At 31.8% G+C, this 19250-nt stretch overlaps 2 protein-coding genes across 2 annotated transcripts in view; one reads left to right on the forward strand and one right to left on the reverse strand.

The window, feature by feature from the left end:
* LOC145241367 (RYamide receptor-like) overlaps window positions 1-19250 on the reverse strand; it is a 735032-nt gene that overhangs the window by 221941 nt on the left and 493841 nt on the right. The gene's annotated exons all lie outside the window — the stretch shown is intronic.
* LOC145241691 (uncharacterized) overlaps window positions 1-19250 on the forward strand; it is a 134502-nt gene that overhangs the window by 48337 nt on the left and 66915 nt on the right. The window lies entirely within an intron of this gene.

Consider the following 19250-nt stretch of genomic DNA (forward strand, 5'->3'; position numbering starts at 1 on the left):
AAAAAGAAAAAAGAATAAAAAGAATGAAAGAATAAAAAGAAAAAAGAATAAAAAGAATGAAAGTATAAAAAATGAAAGTATAAAAAGAATGAAAGAATAAAAAGAATGAAAGAATAAAAAGAATGATAGTATAAAAAGAATGAAAGAATAAAAAGAATGAAAGAATCAAAAGAATGAAAGAATAAAAAGAATGAAAAGAATGAAAGAATAAAAAGAATGAAAGAATAAAAAGAATGATAGTATAAAAAGAATGGAAGAATAAAAAGAATGAAAGAATCAAAAGAATGAAAGAATAAAAAGAATGAAAAGAATGAAAGAATAAAAAGAATGAAAGAATAAAAAGAATGAAAGACTAAAAAGAATGAAAATAATTAAAGTATAAAAAGAATGGAAGAATAAAAAGAATGACAGAATAAAAAGAATGAAAGAATAAAAAGAATGAAAAGAATGAAAGAATAAAAAGAATGAAAGTATAAAAAGAATGAAAGAATAAAAAGAATGAAAAGAATGAAAGTATAAAAAGAATGAAAGTATAAAAAGAATGGAAGAATAAAAAGAATGAAAGTATAAAAAGAATGAAAGAATAAAAAGAATGAAAGAATAAAAAGAATTAAAAGAATGAAAGTATAAAAAGAATAACAGTATAAAAAGAATGAAAGAATTAAAAGAATGAAAAGAATGAAAGCATAAAAAGAATGAAAGTATAAAAAAATGGAAGAATAAAAAGAATGAAAGAATAAAAAGAATGAAAGAATAAAAAGAATGAAAAGAATGAAAGAATAAAAAGAATGAAAGTATAAAAATAATTGAAGAATAAAAAGAATGAAAGAATAAAAAGAATGAAAGAATAAAAAGCATGAAAGTATGAAAAGAATGGAAGAATAAAAAGAATGAAAGTATAAAAAGAATGAAAAGAATGAAAGAATAAAAAGAATGAAAGTATAAAAAGAATGGAAGAATAAAAAGAATGAAAAGAATGAAAGAATAAAAAGAATGAAACTATAAAAAGAATGGAAGAATAAATAGAATTAAAGAATAAAAAGAATAAAAAGAATGGAAGAATAAAAAGAATGAAAGAATAAAAAGAATAAAAGAATGAAAGAATAAAAAGTATGAAAGAATAAAAAGAATGAAAGTATAAAAAGAATGAAAGAATAAAAAGAATGAAAGTATAAAAAGAATGGAAGAATAAAAAGAATGAAAGTATAAAAAATGAAAGAATAAAAAGAATGAAAGTATAAAAAGAATGAAAGAATAAAAAGCATGAAAGTATAAAAAGAATGGAAGAATAAAAAGAATGAAAGTATAAAAAGAATGAAAGTATAAAAAGAATGGAAGAATAAAAAGAATGAAAGAATAAAAAGAATAAAAAGAATGAAAGAATAAAAAGAATGAAAAGAATAAAAGAATGAAAATAATAAAAAGAATGAAAGAATAACAAGAATGAAAGAATAAAAAGAATGAAAGAATAAAAAGAATGAAAGTATAAAAAAATGAAAGAATAAAAAGAATGAAAGTATTAAAAGAATGAAAGAATAAAAAGAAAAAAGAATAAAAAGAATGAAAGAATAAAAAGAATGAAAGAATAAAAAGAATGAAAGAATAAAAAGAAAAAAGAATAAAAAGAATGAAAGTATAAAAAATGAAAGTATAAAAAGAATGAAAGAATAAAAAGAATGAAAGAATAAAAAGAATGAAAGAATAAACAGAATGAAATTATAAAAAAATGGAAGAATGAAAAGAATGAAAGAATAAAAAGAATGATAGTATAAAAAGAATGGAAGAATAAAAAGAATGAAAGTATAAAAAATGGAAGAATAAAAAGAATGAAAGAATCAAAAGAATTAAAGAATAAAAAGAATGAAAAGAATGAAAGAATAAAAAGAATGAACGTATAAAAAGAATGAAAGAATAAAAAGAATGAAAAGAATTAAAGTATAAAAAGAATGGAAGAATAAAAAGAATGAAAGAATAAAAAGAATGAAAGAATAAAAAGAATGAAAAGAATGAAAGAATAAAAAGAATTAAAGTATAAAAAGAATGGAAGAATAAAAAGAATGAAAGAATAAAAAGAATGAAAGAATAAAAAGAATGAAAAGAATGAAAGAATAAAAAGAATGAAAGTATAAAAAGAATGGAAGAATAAAAAGAATGAAAGAATAAAAAGAATAAAAAGAATAAAAAGAATGAAGCATAAAAAGAATGAAAGAATAAAAAGTAAAGAAAAGGAAGAAAAGAATGAAAAGAATGAAAGAATAAAAAGTAAAGAAAAGGGAGAAAAGAAGGTAGAAAGAAATCTAAATCTAAACAAAGAATGAAAGAATATAACGAATGAAAGTATAAGAAGAATGAAAGAATAAACAGAACGAAAGAATAAAAAGAATGAAATTATAAAAAAATAAAAAGAATGAAAGAATCAAAAGTAAGGAAAAGGAAGGCAAAAAATCTCACGAAAGAAACCAAGGAAAAATGTAAACAAAATTACTAAAAAGGCAAAGTAAAAAAACAAATCAATACAAAACGAAATCAAGAAAGATTTGAAAAAGTAAATTAACTGAACAAATAAAAAGAAAATAACAGAAAAAAGCAGAAAGAATGTGCGATAGACTAAAAGAAATTGTAAAACAATACAAAGAAAGAATGAAACAAGTCAAGCAAGAAAAAGAAACAAAAATAAGACAAAGAAACAGAAAGAAAAGATATAAAACAACAGAGAATGATAGAGAGACAGAGTTAAAGAAAAGGAGATGCAGAGGTTTCAGAAACAGAAAAAAATACGAGAATACTTTTCTTTGTCTTCATATGTAGAGGAACGGAAGAAAAAGGATAAGACCCAAAACAGTAAAGAACGAAAAAAAAAACAGAAAAACAAAACACGTCACAACAGAAACCAAGCAAGAAAATACAGACGAAAAAAAAATAAATAAAAAGGCAAGAAAACTATAAAAAAAATAAAGAATGAAATAATAAAATTAAAAAAAAAAAAAACAGATTAAAAAAGAAAAAAAAAAGAGAAATAAGTAAAGTGACCTCCTGAAATTCAAAGCAGATATGCCGCTATTTTTCATATAGAAAAAAAAATACATTTTTGCAGTCAATGATTTCTTTGGAATTTAAGAGAATAAATCATGGCTTTCGTGAAGACAAACTTTCAGCACAAGAAACGGCGGAGGAGGCGGACTAACAGCAGTGTTTAACCCCAAATACTGACACATATATATGTTTATAGCTAGTGTCAGATTGTTCGCCTGAGAGAACGGTAATTCGATGTTGCCGAGGTTAAACTCGCCATTAATATTCCGTTGTGAAAATTTCGTTCACCTTCCCGATATTAAATATTCGTTTTAATTAAGAGACGGACGTCAAAATAGGAAGCGGACAATAAGACGAAATAATTCGAAAAGCGGATGCAATCGTCAAACTTTAATAGATAAAAAATAATGTCAGTGTCGTTTAAAAATCTTGGTGATCCGATAACTTTCGCACGAGGATAAGCGTGGTTGATATAAAAAAGGCAAACGGCTTCCTAAAGAGATAAGCGTTAGTTAATGGATTTTTTTAATTCATAGTAAGCTCCAAGAGCCGAAACCTGTGAGGGGACGATGCTGGTGCAGCACCGTTGGGCAGAGAGTTCACCAGACTGGACTAAAGGCCAGGACTGAACTCTGTTTAGAGTAACTTCCATGCAGTCTTGACCAGGGCGATCCATCAACGAGAAGGACCTCGGCCGTGGATCTGTCGTCGCTGGATCAGGCTGGTTGGGACGAGATAGTGAGGCTGGCTCTGCGCAAACTAGCTTCATTTGAAACAAACTCCCATGGCATGTCATCCATCACCCCCGCCTAATCCCCTTCAAGTTCTGTGGCTTTTGGCGAGCGATAAAGCGATAGGTGTGGGCACACTGGAAGCCGTAGCCGCAAACTTGAACACAGGCGGCTTAGGCCATAAGGTCACTCTCCACTAACGGGAGCGGAAAGTGAGTTCGGCAGCCCTCTGAGTGCCTGAGCAGCCCTCTTTTAGAACAGCACTGCTCACCTCCCTGACATTCGGAATGAACTAGAAAGTTTACCCCAAACATTGCCCGCTCCACTACATCCTAGCTTGCTTACCGCGGTCAGCGGGGAACCAAATAATGCGGTTGAAATAAAGAAACAATTAAGATTACGAGATGGCACATTCGTACACTCTTGGACAAAAATAACTCAGACAGACCACAAAAAATGCACTGTAATCATAGCAGGCGAACTCGTCAGGTACAATATTAACATTGCTGCTCTAAGTGAAAAAAAAAACTCGCAGGTGAAGGTGAAATCAATGAAAGAGGTCAGGGCTACACCTACTTTTGGAGTGGCAGAGTATCTGAGGATAGGCGTGAGGCGGGAGTTGGCTTTGCAGTTAAAAATGCGCTGATGAGTAAACTGGTTGGACCTCCAAGAAGAATGAATGACCGTCTAATAATACTGAGACTCCCTCTGTCCAATGGGAAGCAGTTTGTCAGTGCATAGTGGGAAAGTGTGATAGAAAAACATGGTATTGGAAGATGTAATAGCAATGGTCTTCTCCTTCAAAACTGCTCGGGGTATGACCTGCTGATAACAAACACTGTGTGTTTCGCCTCTATTAACAAAAGGACGTCATGAATGCACCCTTGCTCGAATCACTGCATCTAATTGACTATACTGGCCAGAGTAATGCTGAACGGGCTCATAGTTCATATGGAAAAAAAAACCCTCTTGCTTAGAGCCAATGTCGATTCCGTAAGGATCATGGTACTACTGATATGATGTTTGCCGCCTGGCAGCTATAAGAGAAGTGCCAAGAACAAAATGTAGACCTATACCCCATCTATATTGATCTGACCAAAGCCTTTGACAATGTAAGCAGAGAAGACCTCTGGAGAATAATGCCAAAGTATGGGTGCCATAATGGTAAAGTATTTCTCTCTCTCTTTCTCTCTCTCTTTCTCTCTCTCTATATATATATATATTATATATATATATATATATATATTATATATATATATATATATATATATATATTTGTGCGTGTTATATGTGTGTGTGAACGTCTATGGATTAACAAAATATCCGGAAGATAAAGGTTTAAACAGATGAGCTATATAATATTATTATTATTATTATTATTATTCTAAAAACACATGTTACATCGATTAAAATCAAACGTTTTTTAATTTAATTTAATTTTTAATCAAACGTTTATTTATTATAAATTTAAGAAACACAATTACATTCATATTCAGTTTTTGAACACAACAACAACGGAAGGATGGATAGTAAGCGATTTTATTAGCAGCAGTTTGAACGTATATGCAAATTGCCAAGTGTGCTCGTGCTTGCGTCTAAAGAAAAAAGGACACTACGTGGTCGGGGAGAATCAAAGTCGGTGTCAAAGGAGATGGACATGTTAAAAACCATGTTAGATGGACATGTGGCCGGGACAGACCTTTAAATGATGTCTAGACAGGAGAGTAGGAGTAATAAATGCTTCTGAATCCAACAGATCAGTATTTGACACGCCTGGACTTTTTAAAACATAAAATGTTTGTTTATAAGACTCACACTTCTGCTGTAGATAATGATGATGATGACATACATACATATACATACATACATACATACATTTAAACAGACAGGTGATATTTATATTATAGATTTTTCTATTCATTTGTATACGATGTTGAAACTAGAGAAGATTCCATTTTTTTACAGAATAATCTTACTTTATGATTAAGTAGAAGACATTATTTCTTCAGCTAGAGTGCAGAACCCATAGGAGAGCGTATATATATATATATATATATATATATATATATATATATATATATATACATATATATATATATATGTATATATATAATCGACAATATTAAAATATATACTAGTGCATATAGATTTAATCATTAATTCAATACAGAAATTACATCAGCAGGAGTGAGATTATACATACTCTAGGTATATTGAAGCCTAACTCTTCTAATCAGACAAACTGATGGGTAGTGAAATTCGACATACCTGAATATAAAGAGTATTTATATCTTTTACTCCTATTGATGTAATTCCCTTATTGAAATAATGATTAAATCTACATGCGCTAGTACATATCTTTGTATTGCTGATTTTTCATTTTAGTATTTAAGCTCCAGCTTGCATGTTCGGCTTTATATATATATATATATATATATATATATATATATATATATATATATATATATAATTTGAGACCACCTTATAAATAACCATGCGTGTGCCACGAATTTCATTGCTGACATGTTTATGATCTTGAGTAAGTGGCACCTGCCCTTTCATTTGAAAATTCTAGAGACTATTTTTATTAAGTCTTTGAGATCTTCTCTTTGCTAGCAAAAAGAAAATCTTTTAGGACTTAATTTAGTCTCTACGTAATTTTTTCCCCCGTTTATTTTTCGTTTTTTTTTTACTACCCCCGCCATATTCATGACCTTTCTTTTTTAAATCGTATTTTCTTAGATTTAGCTCTGTTGAGTGAGGAACAAGACCTGGTTAGCTAACCTTTATTTTCATTTGTAATTTTTAAAATCATTATGTTGATTGGTCTGTATTTAGCCATTATTAAATTCTGTACCCCTCGCAAAAGTGTCATATATACATATATATATATATATATATATATATATATATATATATATATATATATATATATATATATAAGCTGGCAACCCTTCGTAGCGCAATCGTAATTCATGAAGATTACGTATGAATTATTATAGAATCAATCCTCTGTTTATCATTATATAGTATGATGAATAATTTTACCGGATAATTTTTACGGATTACCATCACATTCGCAAAAGAAAAAAAGAACTTCGTCGTTGTGGTGAACGCTCATATGTCAAAATCGACGGGAGAGTCTTTCATATATATATATATATATATATATATATATATATATATATATATATATATATATGTGTGTGTGTGTGTGTGTGTGTGCGTGTGTACTCTAAACAGAAACATTTATTTCGAACGCACCCCTGTCTTATCAAAAGATCTACTGTTGATGTTTTACGCTGGGCCTTTCTGCTTGTGCAGTTATAAAACGGCCTGAATGCGATCGTGATGCTAAGCTGTAGAAGATGTTTACTTTGTTCAAAATCGTACTTCTTTTTTTAATTAGATTCTTCCGTTTATTGATTTTCACTACTCATCAGGAGTATTCCGATACAAAACTTATCTAAGAACACTCCCAGGCACACCAAGTAATTTGTATGAGATTTCCAAAAAGTCACTCGAGCTTTTTAGGAGTACATAGGAAACGAAATTACATACACACACAAGCAAAGTGCATTTTATGTATAAGTAATGATTAGAAATCTTTCATACAACATAATGTCATAGTTGATAGCATCATTTAAGAATGTCCAACATTCTAACTCCTCGACCGTTAACATAAACAGGAATAAAAACACAAAAGTTTACCAAAGATAAAGTGGGGTCCCACTTCATTGCTAGTGTTTAATCAAGAGAACTTTGAGGTTGTGCACACACACAAATTCCAGGTTAGTAGAGAACAAAGAAAATGTCATGTCGGATTTAGACACATATATTGATTGACATCTCATAGAAAAAGAAAGGATTTGTCACAAACGATTCAACGGACAAAAACGCAGAGAGTGAGAGACAGTGAGAGGTCCACGATCGTTACGTCATGAGCTCGTCAACCCTAACCCCATCTTTAACCCTTTCTCGATACGTCCGACGACCACTGCAGGCAAAATAATGTGATTTTCAAACGGCTGGAACAAGCTAGAGTTATATATTTATTTAGCAGCACGCATTTTCGTCTAAGTGCAATAAATATGATTATACACACGTGAACGAATAAACAGAAAAAAACCATTACAGAGAGACAGACAACACATCACTAGAAAACTTCTACTACTATCACTATCTTAAATCTCTACAAAGTCACAATTAGCCATGAATTGAGTATTGGTATTGATACCACGTCTCCCTTTCTAGAAAAGGGGGGAAAAAGAATCGATGAACTAATAGTTTCCACACTAACAAGTTTCAGCCAATATCCTAACGCTTCAAAGTGGCATCCATGTGCTTGTTTTACAAGTACATCTACAGAATGTTCCTGAAGGAACTTACTGAACATGTGCCCCATCATCGTAAATACACCCAGCAGCAAAATTCCACCTCTTCACTGTAGAAATCTTCAGATAACGGAAATTATTTTTGTTCTGAAAGCTTCTTTCCTCAAACGATTAGCTTCCGGAATTTCACCCCTGCTCTTTGTTTCCCCAACTGTACCAACATAAAGACATTTAAATGTAATGAGAACGACAACTTTGTAGCACATATTCTCACTTAGGATGTCCTCCTTAGATATGGCATCTAATCACCATAGCTCCTTTCGTCTTAGTAGATAAATGTGTTTTTTAAGCGTGAATACAAGTAAAAACGTAAAAGAAAAACACGGTACTTCGGTATCACTCTGGAGGATCAACCACAGCAACATTCATCATCTAGCAATATGTTTCCATCTGCGTGGGATGAGATGGCCAGATCCATTCCATAAATGATGTTAATAAAGTATATTTTTATTTAGGAATTATCTTCGTTTGCTTCACCCTATTTAACTGTTCCAGCAACTGTTCGATGGAGAGACATCCGGGGTGCGTCGGCAAGATCCAGCCATGTGAAGCCGAACAATCTACATAGCCGCCATTAAAAGGTGAAACAACAGTTGAAACAGAAATCTTTTCTTCTATTTTTACTGCTAACATTTCTAACATGCTAGGAAACAAACGCAACAAAAATCATGTTTTATGATATTTCATTATCGCCTTTTTATTCCTTTATTGTCTGGACACGCGTTGATCAATCGTACAATACGCTTAAACATGGTATTTTAATTTGTGCGTATGAATTATTATAGCATCAGTCATCTATTGAATATTATATATTGCGAGGAATAATTTGACTACTGGACTAATTCGCAATAAACAAGTAAAACAAATAAATAAATAAATAAAACAAACAAATAAATAAATAAAACCAATAAATAAATAAATAAAACAAACAAACAAATAAATAAAAAAAATAAATAAGTAAATAAAACAAACAAATAAATAAATAAAACAAACAAATAAATAAATAAAACAAACAAATAAATAAATAAATAAAACAAATAAATAAAATAAATGAATAAATAAATAAATAAATAAAATAAATAAATAAATAAAAAATAAAAAAATAATTAAACAAATAATTAAATAAATAAATAAATAAATAAATTAAACAAAATAAATAAATAAAAAAATGAATAAATAAATAATGATGCTAATGTAGTTTATTGAATTCCGTCTGTATTTGTAACGTTACCTGATATTTTGGTTTTACGATGAATGCGGTGGAAACTCACTTCTGATTAATGTTTAGTTTTAAAATATGCAAACAAATAAATGATTTGCGGTGATTTTATATTGTACTTCTTTTATCGTGAATTGAAATTAATAAAAAATTAAAATTAAAAGACAATGGTGAGGTACTCCTAGACTTGAACACGGGATCATTCGATTTGTAATTGAATGCTCTACTACTGAGCTATGTTTCCAGATGGTTTTTTTTTCTTTTTAAGTAGAAAATTTTTTTTAAAACATTTTATTATCTCTCTTGCCGGTGCAACCTAAAATATTCTCCTGTAAAAATTCTTTTTGATCTATAAGAAAGAAAGCCTATTGTTATGATCGGAGTTTTTCGATACTTATCGGACGAATTCTTGTATGAAACTTATCTAAGAACACTGCCACACATATAAATTAGCTTTGTGTGAAATTTGCAAAAGATAGTCTAAGCCGTTTCGGAACCTATAAGGAAGAAGCTCATACACACATTTACTTTTATATAATATTAGAGATTGCATCCATTTCCTCTCTCTCTCTTTCCTTCTCAGTTTCTTTTTGTCGTACTTTCTTCCTTTATTTTCTCTTTTCTTTCTGTTTTTTTCTTTTTTATTTATTTCCTTTTTCGTTATCTTATTTTCTTTCTATTATTTTCTTTTTTCTTTATTTTCTTGTTTTTTTCTTTGCTTTTACTTCTGCTTTTCTTTACATGTTTTCTTTTTTTGCCTTTTTCTTTTTACCCCTTTCTTTCCTTCTTCAACTTTTCTCCTCTCCACAATCTGGTGCTACTCAATTAAGTTGTCTGAAAGTTCTGGATTCCTGACATTATAGACACCAAACATTGATTCTATTGTTATTTTCCCCTTGTTTTGCAAAACTCAATCATGTTCTGCAAGGTAGAAAACAGCGAAAACAATTTTCATCTAGAAAATCACCAAAATAACCATCCTGATTAAATATTTGAAGATATAAAAAGCTAAGCGTATAAACATGTTAACGCAATTACTAGATTCGACGTTAAGTAGTTCTAAAAGAGTTGATATCCCGCAAAACAAAATAGCCAAACCAAACCAAACCAAACCAAACCAGATATTTGAAGATATAAAGAACTTGAAGCATAAAAATTTTGTCTTTCAAATTTAATAATGTATTCGGCATTAAATGACCCATTAAAGAGTTGATATGCCGTAAAACAAAAGAAACTAAACATTATGAATAAACATTTTAAGATATAAATAACTTAAAGAATAAATCTTATTTATTGTTTTGCAAAATTATTACATACAGCATTACGAAATAACCCTGAAAAAAAAAATTAAGATGCCGTAAAAAAAATCAATAATTTATTTATTTTCTTCAATTTCCTTCTGCCTTTCTTTTCTTCATTTTTTCTTTTATTCTTCAGTTATTCACTTTTTCCTTCTATATTTCCTTTATTCTTTCTTTCTTTACTATTTTATTCATTTTTCATTTTTACTTCAATCCGTCTTTTATTCCTCGTGATGGTACCCTTCGTTTCCTTTTCTTCTTTTCTGATTTTCTTCCTGCATTATTTATCCTTTTCTTTCTCTCTTATTTATTTCTATTTTCTTTATGTTTTTGTGCTTATTTTTCATTTCTTTCTGTTATCTTTTTCCGCTCATTTTTCTCTTTTTCTACTTTCTTTTCTTTATTAATCGTTTACTGTTTTATTTACTTCTTTATTACCTTCATTTCTTAATTTCTTTAATAAATAAATAACGATAACAAATATAAAAGACGTTTTTCCTTGATTTCTTTATTTGTTTTTTCTTTACTTTAGTCTGAAGTATCATGGCGCACGAACTTTGTCATGAATGTATCACCATTAATTAATGGATGTCACATTAAAAGTCATATCCATCGTAAACTAACAGTTAATGTAAAACATACAATCCAACATAAAACATTCCGTTATAACTAGTGTTGAGCATGCGCAGAAAGAAGTAAAAATATGTCAGCAAGTCGAAACGAACAATTTGCATTTCAACTTGCCAATATATTCTTGTGCGCGTTATTCATCCATCCAAACCAAGACGTTACTCGTTGTAAACTATGATTGATATGATTACTATTTCTTGTTAATTTTAGTGTTATGTGACCAATAGTTTAACAGTTTATCAGTTAAATATTTACACACAGAATAACAGAAACACACATACATCGACATCGTTATTTGTATAGATTATTTTTTATATTTTCTGTAAATAGATAATTCCAAACATTAACAAACACTCGTCTAACTACAACCACTACCAACAATTTCCCTACACTATCTGTGCCTTAAACTAAAACTGCTCGCTTGTAGAACACTATACTGCGGGAGTGCTTTCTAAGTGAGTACAGCATGGCCGCCTTGCAGTCCAAAGTAAACAAGGTTTAGTTGAGCTGTCCTCTTAAGTAATCACATTTTATCCGATTCTCACCACTACCGATCACCACGAAGTTGTCTAACCGACCACCTCAGAGCCATTAACACTTATCCTCGAGTGGCTTTAGGACATTTAAAGGTAGTGACTTCCAAGTAAATAAAATAAATGATGGATTAACCAAGAAGAAAACATTTTAATCAATCCTCTTTAATTCGTTATTTCCCTCTTTCGTTTATTCTTCCTTTTTTCGTGTATTTTCCTTTCTATCGTTTATTTTTCCTTTCTATCGTTTATTTTTCCTTTCTATTGTTTATTCTTCCTTTCTTTCGTTTATTATTTCTTTCTATCGTTTATTCTTCCTTTCTTTCGTTTATTATTTCTTTCTATCGTTTATTTTTCCTTTCTATTGTTTATTCTTCCTTTCTTTCGTTTATTATTTCTTTCTATCGTTTATTCTTCCTTTCTTTCGTTTATTATTTCTTTCTATCGTTTATTTTTCCTTTCTATCGTTTATTCTTCCTTTCTATCGTTTATTATTTCTTTCTTTCGTTTATGATATAAGGGGTACTGAGATTTGGGAAAATCTTTTTAATCGGTTTTCATACATGAAGTTGTGTTGTTAAAGAAGTGAAATTTAAACGATTTGACGTTTGGAAACTCTACCAAACTCCTCCGAATATTTTGGGTTTAAACATTTGACATTTGAGATGTATGTTACTTGAAATACATCAAACTTTTTAATTGGATTTCAGCTCAAAACAATAAATATTAAAGAGTAAAAATTGGGGTCAAAATTTAAAAAAAAATGCCCTCTGCGGTCTCTACCAAATTACTCGGCCAATTTTTGGTCTAAACATAAAATGTATTCAGACACGAGGCACGTTTTTTAATCGTTTTTAGGCGAAAATTTTTCTGCCAAGGAGTCAAAGTTCAAAAGATTTGACCTTTACACTCTCTAGCAAACTATTAAGCAAACTATTAAGCAAACTTTAGAGTCTAAACATTTTAAATTTTACATAAAGGGTATTCAGATATGCAGCAAGCTTTTTAATCAGTTTTTGGGGGCAAACATTTGGCTGCCAAGATGTCAAAGTTAAAAGAGTTGACCTTTGCAGACTCTACCACATTCTTCTGCCAATTTGGGTCTAAACACTTGAAATTTTAGATGTAGGTTACCTGGACATGAGTCAAACTTTTTAATACACACACATTCACACACACACACATACACACACACACACATATATATATAATTTATACTTGAATAATATTTGCGTTAAAAGTTTAGAGTAAACACAAAATTGTTCTCATATATATTTATGTATATGTATTTATTTTTGTTTAATCTATAAAAGTGAACGTGTCTGTGTGTGTACATTTTCCTACGCAATAACTCTGTCAATTTTCAGTTTACAGACTCGAAATTTGATATACAGGGCACTGAGATTTGGGAAAATCTTTGTAACCCGTGTTCGGCTAGAAATATATATATATATATATATATATATATATATATATATATATATATATATATATATATATGCACATAAAGTTATGAAAATTACATAGGGCCTGAGAAAAGCCGGGCTGAACTGCTAATTAAAAATAAGAAGAAAAGAACCAATTTCATTTTTAATTTCCTCTCTCCTCCCACCTCTAATTGTTTCATAATCTACCATTAATTGTTCCTAATTTTCCCCGTTTTTTAATGTATTTTTACCTCCCACCTCTACTCTCTTAACTAAGTCACCTTCCCTTTCATTCTCTCTCTTTCACTGTCTCAATCATTATTCCTTACTTTGTCTGTCCCCTTTTTAAATGTCTTTGCTTCCCCCCATCTCACTTTGCTTCACTCTCTATATCTCTATATTCCTTACATTCCACCTCTGATCCACTGCTCACCATTAATCTCTTTTCGTCTGAATCTCGCTCTTCTTACAGGGAATATTTTAATATATTTATGACAACTTTGTCAGTTTCCATGGCAACATTCTTTGTGTTCGCTTATTTGGATTACTGACTTGATTAACTTTCTGATCTGTTCACATGAACAGAAATGCCAGAAAGAGAAAAACTCAATTTATACGCATGGCAATTAACCATAGATCCATTTGCTATTTTTCATCTAATTATGTGTCGGCATATTTCCATCATATTCTTCGTAAAGAGCGATGTGTACTTTTCAAATGCAAAGCTAAACTCGTTTCACAATAAAAAGGCAAGACTATACTTTCAAGTTTAATATTACAAAAGGACGCACTACCTTACAAAATCCCGCAAATATATGCTTCGCCAGTGTTCCAGCTAATATTCATATTAATATAAAATTACGTCTGCATCGGTTGAATTGTTTGATTGTTTTGATTTACGGCCTACCAACGGTTTTGGGTTATTTAAATGCCGAATCCAGTAATTTTGGAAAAAATTTTTTTTTAAAGTTCTTTATATCTTAAAACATTTATACATGGTATTTTTGGTTGTTTTGGCGTTGCTGTTGAGACTCTTGTTGCAAAAAAAAAAATGTCATACAGCAACGTCAAGTTTATTGTACAATCTCCTGACGGAGACACCGAATGCATTTGTTGTGTCGTAACACAATAGTAAAAGAAGATCAAGTCGAAGTTGGTTTAACAAACGAAGTGTATTAACATTACAGGTACAAAGGTAGGAATACTGATATAACTGACTAGCGTTCAGCTAGGCAGTTGAGTACTGTCGCTCCTTCTCGCCCGGTGTAGACATTATTGGCACTATATATATATATAGTGTGAACCGGTGTAATTTCCCTTATGCATACAAAGGCCGGTATAACAGTATAAATTATCGCTTGATAATCTTTAAGGTGATAACATTGCCCCTATCTGCTTATACTCTGTCATTACTTCATTCTCCTTACATCAGTTTGCCGATACAACTAAGCAAGATGAAATCTTACTACACGATCTTCATTAAAGTGTAAAGTGTATTGTTTTTTTTTTTGTGAGCATTTAGGGTATCCGAAATTTTGGAGACAGTTTTATCTTAGTGCATGATATTTAATATTAGGGGCAACGATAAGATTGTCGCCCTAGAAAATACTACATGGCTTCATTTTGTAACAGACTATTTACAAGTTGACCAGGTATGTGTAAACCCCAAGAGCGATAGGAGCCATTCTATCGTACCTGACAGTGACACAATGTTCAACGAGCGAGATCGGTAATGCGCCGCTGTACAACTTATGCTCGCTATCAATCCAAGTTATGACAACAGGACCATTGCTACTACCCTTAAAATGCCTCGTTAGATTGCACCGAATAACAGGAACGTGCCCAGGGTGATTAAAGCATAGTTTCCGGTCGCGGTTATGGTCTTTGGTGTGGTTTCAAGTGAGGGCCACATCATGTTGCGTCAAATCCTCGAAATCAACTTGAAAGTCAATACCAAAGTGTACCTGGATGTGCTAAAGAGTGTGTTGATCCCCTGGTGAAAACAGGTGGCCACTGACAGACCGTGAGGGTGGCAGCAAGAATCGGCACGGACTAATAAGTCCAAAGAGATCCAAGCTTGTCTTCAGAAGGAATGCTATGACTTTGTACCCTTCTCTCACTGCCCCCTCCTTCCCCGACCTGAACCTTCGTTTGGTCATATGTCATATATCACAAACATGATCCCACACAACACCAAAGCCAGCCTGATTGCCGCTATCCGTAGAGTATTCGTCGAGCTCCCGCTTGTTGAAAAAGCATGCTTCAAGTTCAGGACTCTGAGGTTGTAATTGAGGCTGAAGGCGGCTACATTTAATAGATGTCAGCTCTACAAGAAAATCAAGTTACCTGAATCTCACTTTTTCAATAAAGTTTTAGAATAAAACTGTAGGATTATTTTTTAGGGAGACAACTTTATCATTCCACACAGTATATGTTTAAAATGGATGTTTCCAGCGATAGATTGGTTGGTTGTTTTTGTTTTACGGCATATCAACCCTTTTCGGGTTACTTAACGCCGAATCCAAAAATTTTGAAGAAAATATTTTTTAATAGAATATATTTGTTGTTTTCACATCGGTTTCTATTTAACTCATAGTTGGGACCCTAACAGTTACTACCACTCCGGGTCAGAGTGGACCTTGGAGCAATGGTAATTAAAGGGTGGTTCCACACTCCCCAAATCCCACAAGCTGGGGCCTCACCACTGGATATAGTTTTAGGTCATATCCAGGACCCCCATTGAGGGACTTTTACCCTCTGCAGGGGGGCAGTCGGCGTATTCTAATGCTCCACCGACAGGGCCTCCAGCAATAGAAGAAAAATAAAATGTTCGTAAATATTTTTAGATTTTTTGTAAACACAGGTGGGATTCATTTGCTAAAGCATTGAAGACGTCTCGATTTTCTTAGAGCCGTGAGTTTCAGGGATCAGGAAAAATCGTTATCAAAATTCTCTGCTTCATTTATATAAATACATAACTCATTGAAAGTTGTTAATTTGATTTCGTATTAGACAGGCAGTACAGTGAGAAGATTATAAATATTTCAATGAATAAAGTTTATAAAGAGTGACAGACAATAATAAGTCGATGAGGGGTGGGGAACTCGTAAAATAACACGAGTGAGAAATGATATATTTCGCATTTGAACATAAAAAGAAAGAAAAAAAGGGTGGAGAGCATTTGTATATCTTACATAGAAAATATACACAAGAGAGGGAGTAGGAAATTAATACATATACATATATAAATATACATATCTCTCTATAGTACCATTCTAATCACCTAAGAGGACCAATGTATTAACGAACCTCTTCTGCCTGCAGGGAGAGGGCTTGAGTCGTGCAATGAAGACAGATTCGAGAGTTTGAGATGACTACTCGATCAGCATCGAAATAGAATCGAAAAGAAGTCGTCATTATATTCTAACCCACATTCTGGATTATCCAATAAATGTCGTCCAATTGCAGAATCTAAATTGGAGGTGTGTGTAGGGGGGGTAAACTAAAGAATAAGCGAAGTAATAACCTTGTTTAAATAAAAAAAAACGTTGCCCAGGTGTTTGAAGGTGTAAAAGAAAAAAGTTTTGGTAGGGAGTTAGGCTCGAACCCGGAGCATCGAGGCTAAGGCGAAAAAAAAGGCGTCTGAGACGTTCCCAAGACGTCAAAGAGACAGAGAAGTGAAAATAGATGAAATTAAAGATAAAAAACAACAACATGTAGTTTACACTAACGTCAATGTTTTCTAGGTCAAACATGACGTCATCGTCGTAGTAGTATTAGTAGAAAAGGAAAATAAAGGAACGATTTTTTTTGCAACCGTCCATGTAAAAAAGTTCCAGTTGAGGGCGAAGAAATGATTGTTTTAGCCAATTTTTCGATATTTGTCATCAGAAGGTTCGACTTCAAAATGATACCGATCTGGCGAAAGTCCGTCACCTTTGGCGAACATTTTTGCGAGACACCCCCCACACACACATTTTGCGTTTTATATATATAGACTAGCATGGGGTCCCAGAGTTGCTTGGTTGTTTGGAGGTGTAAATGAAAAAGAAGTTCTCGTAGATAGGCTCAAACCCGAACCCTTAAGGTCAATAGCCTGATAATTTATCGCCACACTACGCGGACAGAGAATTAACAATGGGTGAAATTAAACGATAAAGAAGTTAAACGATTAAAAAGTTAAGTGACAGGTGCGTGAATTTAATGAGGTCAAACATCACGCCATAGTAGGGGAATTAAACGCCCTTAAATCTGGCTGCAAGCCAGTTTCTGCGTATGTTGTTTGTTTCCTCGCCAAGATGTTGGGAAAAACCAGCTCCCCATAAAAAGGGGTGTGTCCAAATGAATAGCAATTGTCTGGTAAAAGGGTTTTCTCCGCATTGATCAAGCCTCGTTGCTTTCTGGACGTCCCAGCATCATTTTGCCATGGGTTCAGTTTCGCTTATATACGCAAAGCCAAATACACACGCGGAAACTAAGAAATACTGCAAAAATAGCGCATAAAAGTCGGCCAAATAAAAAATAACAAACCACCCCTTTTAATAAATTGCAGATATTATAATATATGTAGCATATGAAAGGTTCTAAGGAAGATTAACCGGCCCGAGCGCCCCCCAAAGCCTTTGCCGGACATACACAAAAATACACACACACACACACACACACTAACACACATTTTGCCTTATATATATATTATATCATATATACATTATATATATGTATATATATACATATATAATATAATATATATATATATGATATAATATAATATATACATATACATATATATATATGATATAATATATACATATGTATATATGCATATATATATGATATAATATAATATATATATATATACATGATATAATATAATATATATATATGATATAATATAATATATATATGCATATATATATATATATATATATATATATATATATATATATATATATGTATATGATTAGGTTTTTCTGAAGTTATGTAATTGTGTTTATTCGATTTTCGCCTTTTGCAACTAAATTCCAATTCTTATCATAATTCGGTTATCACTGTTTGACTAAAGATTAGCAGCCAGAAAAAAATGTTTCCTCGTTGGCATTTAATCTATAAGACGAGAACTTAGCAGCCGAGTCGAAATCAGAAAAACTATCATAGACGTGAACCAAACAACCAACGACTGAATCAAAGATAGGCGCCTATGTTGAATCTTTAGCAATATTTGTAATTGTGAACCATTTGGGCTAGAGCATACCTTCATCATACAGACATCAGTCCCCTTCTCTTTTGAAGCTCACACTCTGTATTCAGAATGACTGTGTTTTGAGGACATTCAGTTGCGGGATAACGAGAATTGGATGATCAAAAATTGCTATAGATTAATAGGCTTCAGCACCTGTCCTACCATCTGGTAATGTAGAGATGAATACCATGTCTTCGTTGCACTCTACTACTCAGCCCGTGTAGCCTAAAAAAATCTTGAAGATGGCGATGATAATATAAATGACGGCGTTAAAATGTTGGAAACTTTCGTATGAACACATGCATCAAAAAGAGACGCTAAGAAGATCTTAAACCCTACATATTGATTGACGGACACAGCCTCGTAGACTAATACTTGGACGTATCTAAACTATATATCAAATTATGATCTGATGTTGGAGTGCAAAAAATACAGTCAATGATTACAGTCATTATCGAGATGGCTGGAGAAGATTTGTCTTTTTTTTATTTCCCGCGAACCAATAAAAAGGTTGCTGAAAAAAGAAACAGCAACAGACGGATACTAATTTGTCGTGAGTCACCAAATACGAAACTATTTTGGTTTGGAGAATAGAGGTGAAATGAACGAGAGTGCCATTCATTATTAGACCATACGGAGCGACGCAAAAGAAAATCGGAATCGGCAGAAAACAGGGAAGATCCTTTGAATATGTTAGACACTTCACTCGATGCGTGTATTTACATGAAACAGTAAAAGCTTGT

This window comes from Euprymna scolopes, chromosome 20 (assembly GCF_053919585.1).
Source record: "Euprymna scolopes isolate OS-2025 chromosome 20, ASM5391958v1, whole genome shotgun sequence".
Lineage (NCBI taxonomy): Eukaryota > Metazoa > Mollusca > Cephalopoda > Sepiida > Sepiolidae > Euprymna > Euprymna scolopes.